Source organism: Anomaloglossus baeobatrachus, chromosome 3 (genome assembly GCF_048569485.1).
Source record: "Anomaloglossus baeobatrachus isolate aAnoBae1 chromosome 3, aAnoBae1.hap1, whole genome shotgun sequence".
Taxonomy (NCBI): domain Eukaryota; kingdom Metazoa; phylum Chordata; class Amphibia; order Anura; family Aromobatidae; genus Anomaloglossus; species Anomaloglossus baeobatrachus.
In genome coordinates, this window is record NC_134355.1 from 202,142,262 (window position 1) to 202,150,301 (window position 8,040).

The following is an 8,040-nucleotide window of genomic DNA, read 5'->3' on the forward strand; positions in this document are numbered from 1 at the left end:
ACTTAGACTTTACAGTACTAAAAGAGCGGGCCATCAAGGCCCTGCAAACATCAACAGGTGACGCTCCTGATGCAGCCCCTTGAAACCGCTCCCGTCTCAGTGGCACCCCCTCCCTTGGCTCTACCGGCCCCTGCTACGCCCGTCGGGACAATAGAAGCGCTGGCCTTGCAGGTCCAACGTACAAAGAAGATCTTACCCGGATCCTCGCCGCACTCCAGCTCCTGATGAGAGTCAAGCCCCAGGAAAAGATTCAGCTTGCTGAAAGCCCGGAGGACATCCCGTGGATGCAGCGGAGGAAGAACACCGACCTACGGTATGGGCCACCCGTGTGCTACAGGTGCAACAAGCCTGGCCATTACTCTAGGCGATGTCCGTTAAACGAGCAACCCCTGAGGCCAAGGGCCAATCCTCAGGATTAGACCCGCATGGCCCGGCTGACTGGAGAGACCGGTTTGTGGGAGGCCGCCCCATCATCACCCTGGCGGTGGATGGCGTCCCGACTATGGCCCTGCTGGACACTGGATCGCAGGTAACCACTATGCCTTATTTATTGTACCAACGATATTGGGCTGATAGTGAACTCGTCCCTCCTGATGATAGCATGACCGTGATTGCGGCCACTGGGCTCCCCATGACCCAAGTGGTACTCAGGGAAGTGACCCTGACTGTGGGACAGACGAAGCTGAAACGCCAAGGGATGATTGTGGTGCTGAATGAGTCCAGTGACCGTAACCCCTATGTGGTCCTTGGGACCAATGTGATTGAGTACTGTATGGGAGAGGTGTTGAGCTTGCTGCAGCAACTGTCTGCCACTGCAGGAGGGGGTCGACAGAGGGTCCTACAGTGTGAGATCCGGGCCCTCCTGCACCAGCAGCAAGTGAGCCTGACGGGTGGAGAGATTGGTGGGGTGCGAGTGATGGATGCAGCTCCCTTGGTGGTTCCGCCAAGAAGCGAAATGATGATTTGGTGTAGGGCAGCAGTAGGCCCCCAGGGACGGGATTACCCAGCATTGGTGGAACCTTCGCCTTCCAAGTACTGGCCCACGGTAATGGTAGCCAGAGGGGTGATTAACGTTAGAAAGGGGAGAGCTCCTGTGAGAGTGCTGAATTGCGGGCAGGAAGAAGTTAGGCTCCCCCGCTACGCCACCATAGCTAAGCTGTTTACCCTTGACCCCCAAGCCATCCATGAGACCACCACCACTACCTCTACACCCAGCATGAGTAGTAACACTCCATCTCCGCCACTACAGGAGTGGTGCTGAGAGCTACATGTCGGCACCGAATCTACCCCGGTACACCACAAATAAGGGTTATACAGGGTAGTACAGGAGTATGGGCAGGTTTTTAGCAAGCACCTGCTAGATTTTCCCCACAGGCACGCATGCACCTATCAAAGAGAGGTATAGGCCAATACCACCAGCACACTATCAATGCGCCAAAGACATGTTGAGGAACATGAAGGAGGCAGGGATCATCCGGGATAGTTGTAGTCCCTGGGCAGCTCCGTTGGTGCTGGTAAAGAAGAAGGACGGTACCATGAGGATGTGTGTGGATTACCGGAACATCAATCAGATAACGCATAAAGATGCCTACCCTCTTCCCTGCATTGAAGAGTCGCTGGCCGCGCTAAAAACTGCTAATTATTTCTCTACCCTTGACCTTACCAGCGGATACTGGCAGGTGGCGGTCACGCCAGAAGACCACGAGAAAACCGCATTTGCTACCTCTATGGGACTCTGTGAGTTCAACAGTATGCCGTTCGGGCTGTGCAATGCCCCGGGGACCTTCCAGCGGCTCATGGAGTGCTGCTTGGGGCATCTCAACTTCGAAACTGTCCTATTGTATCTGGACGATGTGATCGTATGTATTCCAAAATGTACGAGGCCCACCTGGAGCACCTGGCAGAAGTGTTCACAGCCCTTTCCAAGTACGAGATGAAGTTGAAGCCGTCAAAGTGCCATCTGCTGAATCCCAAAGTACAGTACCTCGGGCATGTGGTGAGTGTGGAAGGCATAGCCCCGGATCCGGGGAAGGTTGCTGACATACAGAGCTGGCCGCGACCAACCATGGTGAGAGAAGTCAGGCAGTTCCTGGGCCTGGTGGGCTACTACCGCCGTTTCATCAAAGGGTACACAAAGATGGCCACGCCCATGCAAGACCTCCTTGTGGGACAGACCAAAAATGGGGGAGCCGCCGGACCCCCGTTTGTCTGGGCTGAGAAACATGAGGAGTCCTTCCACCAATTGAAGACAGCCCTGACGGGCGAAGAAATCCTGGCCTACCCGGACTACGGTCTCCCGTTCGTCTTCTATACCGACGCCATTAATGTGGGCCTGGGTGCGGTCCTGTCCCAGGTGCAAGATGGGAAAGAAAAGGTGATTCCCTACGCTAGCAAAAAGCTTCGGCCGACAGAAAGAAACCCCGAAAATTACAGTTCCTTCAAGCTTGAGTTCTTAGCCTTTGTGTGGGCCATAACTGAAAGGTTCAAGCACTACCTCGCAGCGGCAAAGTTTACTGCCTACACGGACAACAATCCGTTGACACATCTAGACACGGCCAAGCTGGGTGCCCTGGAGCAGCGGTGGATGAATTGACTGTCCAACTACGATTTCACTATCAAGTACAGGGCCGGTCGCAAGAATACCAATGCAGATGTGCTGTCCCGAATGCCGCACCCGCCTGATGACGGGGTGGAGAACGACGACCTTGAAGAAATCGAGCTACCCGCATTTCATCGACTCCGAGATGAGAAGCCCTGCGCTAACCAACAGCAGGTGAACCTTAACCCGCTGCCTGACCAGGGGTGGCAAGAAGCCCAGGATCAAGAGCCTGCGGTCCAGCTGGTCAAAGCCATGATCGCGCAGGGCTCCTCCAGGATGGATCCCGCGGCCCCCTCAGAAGCCCAACGGTTGTGGAAGGAGAGAGACCGGCTGCACCTGTATCAGGAGAAGAACAAGAAGAAGCTGGAGATGTTGTTCAGAGAGCAGAAAATGAAAAAATGAAAAATGAATCACCTAGTCCTGAACCTCCTCAAGACACTACCGCTGGAAGAAAGGAACCTGTGGCCTGAGAAGTTGCCTGACTTGGTGGATATGTACAATAACATCCCCTGTAGCTCCACCAAGTGCACGCCTGCATATCTAATGAGAGCCCGACCGGGACGGCTGCCCGTAGACCTGGAGATGGACATAGAGGCACCCAAAGCCCTCTCCTCCACTAACCGCTGGGATGCCAAGCGACAGATGCAGTATCGACAGATCCAGGAATATGTGGAAAGGAATCTGCACCAGAGCCAAGAAAAACAGGAGCAGTGCTTCAACAGGCGGGCTCCGGCTGTTCCCTTTGCACCCGGGGATGTGGTGCTAAAGCGCAAGAGAAGGACACATAAGCTCGACGACCAGTGGGAGAGGACCCCATATGTCGTACAATCCACTGGATGGGAAAATGAAAAGACTTATCTGATCAGTCGCGACCAGGGGAAGACCACGGCTACCATTTCCAGGGACCACCTGAAGAGATGCCAAGATTCCCTAAGGCTGGTAGACGGGACTTCGGCTTCCATGCCGAGCAGGGAAAAGAAAAAGGAGGTGATTCATACCGTAATGGGCGACTTTCCAGCCGACTGACCTATGAAGAATAGCGTGGTGATTGTTCCCGTGATAATGTTCCCACAACCCATGGAAGAAAGAGAGACGGAGACATCCACCAGCGAGCCAGCCGAACCAGTGCCCAGGGGTGCACCTATACTACGCCCCCGTAGGTCTCTACCTGCCATACCTGACACCAGGGAAGAGGGGCCAGTTAACCCCTCTGTCCCACTACCTCCCACTGATGACACTGGGCCCAGAAGGTCCACACGGCCTAACCTAGGTAGGCCCCCGCTTAGGTACAGGGAAATTGCTATTTAGGGGTGCGATGTGTTGATTGTGTAAATATCTGAATGAATGAGCATTAATCACCCGAGGCTTTCACCTGATTCAAAAAGGACAGTCCCCGTTGGGACCTAAAGTGTTGTGGTAGCCAGTTGGCTGCTGAAGTCCCCGTCCCCTTTGGGACTGATGTTGTCCCCTTTCTCCCCCCCAAAGACAAGGCTGAGAACTCACAAGCCACCCAAAAACTATTGGGTTTGTAAATAGTGCCCAACTGCCCTTCCCACAATTGCCAGTTCCCGGAGAGGCTGGTTGGAGGAAGGACCCGCAGCAGAGCAGGCTGGGGTCCGGTCAGCATCAGGACCGGTGACCATCCTCCGGGTCAGGGGTCCCCTTGGACGTGGGGCCTCTGAGTGACTACCGGGTGCGTATCACCGTACCCATTCCCGCTTGAGTTGCCTGGGCCAGGTTCCCGTTTTCCGGACTGGGGAAAAGGGCTGCTGCCTGTTTTTTAGGGGCAGCATCAAGGTTCAGGTTGCTTGGGTGGGAAAGCGGATGGACCCACTCCCGTAATGTTATTAAAAATGTTTTCCCGTTTGCAACGGTTCAAGTGATGTGCCTCCAGCAAGAGAAGAAATGAAAAAAAAATGCTTTTGACTGTTTTACTTGTTATTTGTCTTTTCAGAAAAATAAAAACCGGTGTGGACGGGCAGCCCGCGGATGGTCTGCATTAAACCAAGGGGGAATGTGACGCCCTGGACCCCAGGGTTCACAGGTCACAACACTCACCACATACACCCCCACACTAGAAAGGTACCATCAGTCAACCACAAAGACCTGATTGCCTCCCTCAATGTTAGACAGGCACACCAGGTGGGCGGAGTAAGGCGGAAAGACACGCCCCCCGAGGAGTCTGCTGGCCTGAGGCAGGAAGACAGTAGACAGACGGTTTCAAACAGTCGAGTGCAGTACAGTGGAGAGGAGTGGAGTGCAACAGCCAGGCAGGCAGACGGCAGTGGCCGCCTGCAGGAGACCGGGACAACGACCAGCAGAACCGTAAGGAACCGGGACAGGGTAGTGGCCCGCCGGAACCGAACCGGGGAGCTAACTTAATACCGGAGCACCAGGCAGGGTACTCAGACCCCGACTAGGCTATATGCCACCACCATAGTCAGATTAACTGATTGCGGTCTGGATCTCAGGGGTTCATTCCCACCAAAGTCCCGTTTGAAGGTAACAGTCCAACCCATCCAGATAGTAGCCACCGCCAGAGGCCAGAGATCCAAGGGCCAGCGTCTGCGGGCAACAGGGGCTCCTACGACACATACATGCCGGGGAGCGGACTACCAGTGCTCAGGCACAGTGGTCACACTACAAACACAGGTGCAGGAGAAAGGCGGACATTGACAACCCGACAAGGAAGCTGCAGCCGGCTGCGGGCCCCGTTCATTCCTCCGTTTGGTTTACCAGTGACTCTGTGTGGTTTAATCGTGAGTACAACAGTGCCATCAGGCACCGCACTGCGCTGCACCGCAACACTGCGCCCTGCACCCCTGCCCACAGCCCAACCGGGCGGGCCCCGGGACCAACATCCCCTACCCACGGAGGGGTCAACACCTAGCTGCGCCACTACACCGCTCCCGGGAGTCCCTGTACCTTCACCGCAGCGGTGGTGCCCACCATCACCACAACCCGTGGGTGGCGTCACGAGCAATCATTCCAAAAACAAGTACCCGCATCCCCCGTGTGTAACGCCAACCCCCTTGCAGAGCGACGTGACACCCCGGGTCCGTGAGAGGCTCGGGCCACCACCCGTAGAACGCGAGCTTGGATCCGAGCGGCTCAGCTGCCACAGCCGAGGCCGCGGGGCGGTACACATGCTCTTTCACATCCCATCTCCTAAGCTGCAGACTGATACAGGCCTATGGCTTAGGAATTGTTTGTGTACCAATGAGGGCAGTGCAGTGATGTAATTGTATTGTGCTGCTTCTGCAGGCCACCATAGAAGAGGAGATGGAGGCTGCAGAGCTGGGATTCAGGATTAAGTGAGTATAATCTTTTTTTGTGTGTCTTTATCAGAACTGTGGGGGCTCCTGCTGTATATAGGAGACTATGTGGTGTCCCCTGCTGTGTATAGGAAGCTATGTGGGGGCATCTGCTGTATATATATGAGGCTGTGTGGGACTCCTGCTGTGTATATGAAACTGTGTGGGGGCTCCTGATGTGTGTAGGAGGCTGTGTGGGGGCTCCTGCTATGTATAGGAAGCTGTTAGGGAGCTCCTGGTGTGTATAGGAGGCTGTGTGGGGCTCCTGCTGTGTATATGAGGCTGTGTGGGGGTTCTGCTGTGTATAGAAGGCTGTGTGGGGGCTTCAGTTGTGTATAGGAGGCTGTGTGGTGGCATCTCGAGTGTATAGGAGTCAGTGTTGGGCTCTCGCTATGTATAGGAGGCTATGTGGGGGCTCCTGCTGAGTATAGGAGGCTGTGCGTGGGCCACTGGTATGTATAGGAGACTGTGTGAGGCTCTTAATATGCACAGGAGGCTATGTGTGGGGGCTCCTGCGGTGTATAGGAAGCTGTGTGTGGGCTCCTGGTGTGTATAAGAGGAGGTAGGGCTCCTGCTACGTATATGAGTCTGTGTGGGGGCTTCTGGAGTGTATAGGAGTCAATGTGTGGCTCCTGCTGTGTATAGGAGGCTACGTGAAGGCTCCTGCTGTATTTAGGAGGCTGTGCGAATATAACATAACCTAAAAAAATCTGTAGGCTGGGGGAACCAAAGGACAGTTTTGCACAAGATACCAATCAGGACACTCACGACAAGGGAGGTCAGCACCTCCAAGGTATACTGGGCAAGTTCAGGCCATGCATTCAATTTTGACACCCAGAAATTAAATGGTACAGAACCATCAGCTAGAACTTGCAATACGTGTGGACACTTTTCCACCATTTTTACTAAACACTAACTCCTGGGAATATTGCCCGACGCAGAAAGCATTGCTGGATGGTGTGGAGGGTTGCATAAGATTTGTTGCCACATTGAGGCAATGATGACCCTCCCTCCCGAGGTATGCAATCGCTGTGTTGTTCATGTCCCCCTCCTCCTACGCCACCTTCTTGTTCCACCGAGCCCCCAATGTCTGGTGGGAATGCCATAGGTACAGCCAGGGCCAGATTAAGGTTGGTGGGGGCCCCATAACGTTAACATTTTTAGCCATAACAGTAGAGCGCGAACTGTAGCATTTAGATATAAATCCAATGAACATTTATCTTATCCTGTTCTGCCACATTCAGATTTACAGTACTACAATACAGACACAGTCCAGGATCACTCACAGCCGTCACATATACACAGAAAGTAGAGTTAAGGGGGCTTTACACATTTCAATTACACATGCGATTATCGTATGCGATCGCACACGCCCCAATCGTATGTGTGGCAATTTGTTGTCCGTGTCGCACAAACGATTAACCCCCGTCACACGTACTTACCTTCCAAACGACCTCGCTGTGGGCGGCGAACTTCCACTTCCTGATGTGGGAGGGACGTTCGGCGTCACAGCGACGTCACACAGCAGCCAGCCAATAGAAGCGGAGGGGCGGAGATAACCGGGACGTAACATCCCGCCCACCTCCTTCCTTCCGCATTGCCGGCAGGACGCAGGTAAGCTGTGTTCATCGTTCCCGGGGTGTCACGCGGTGCGACGTGTGCTGCCTCAGGAACATTGAACAAACGGATGTTCAATTTTTAGAAATTGAATGACGTGTATGCGATCAACGTTTTAACGCACAATCAGGGTCGCACGTAGCTGTCACACACTACAATATCACTAACGATGCCGGATGTGCGTCACTTACGACGTGACCCCACTGACACATCGTTAGATATATTGTAGCGTGTAAAGCCCGCTTTACTCACATATTTTTTAATGATCCCAATATTAAAGCAGCCAGGGCCGGCTCCAGGTTTTTGTGGCCTCCGGGTGAAAGAGTCTCAGTGGACCCCATCTACACGCAGACACGCACATACACATACAGGCATACGTACATATACATATTTGAAGACAAATTCAGAAAAATACACATAAACAGACAAATATATGCACAGTCATATACACTGACATACATGCAGACACAGATGCATTAGGGCTCGTGCGCACGTTTCGTAATTCCATGC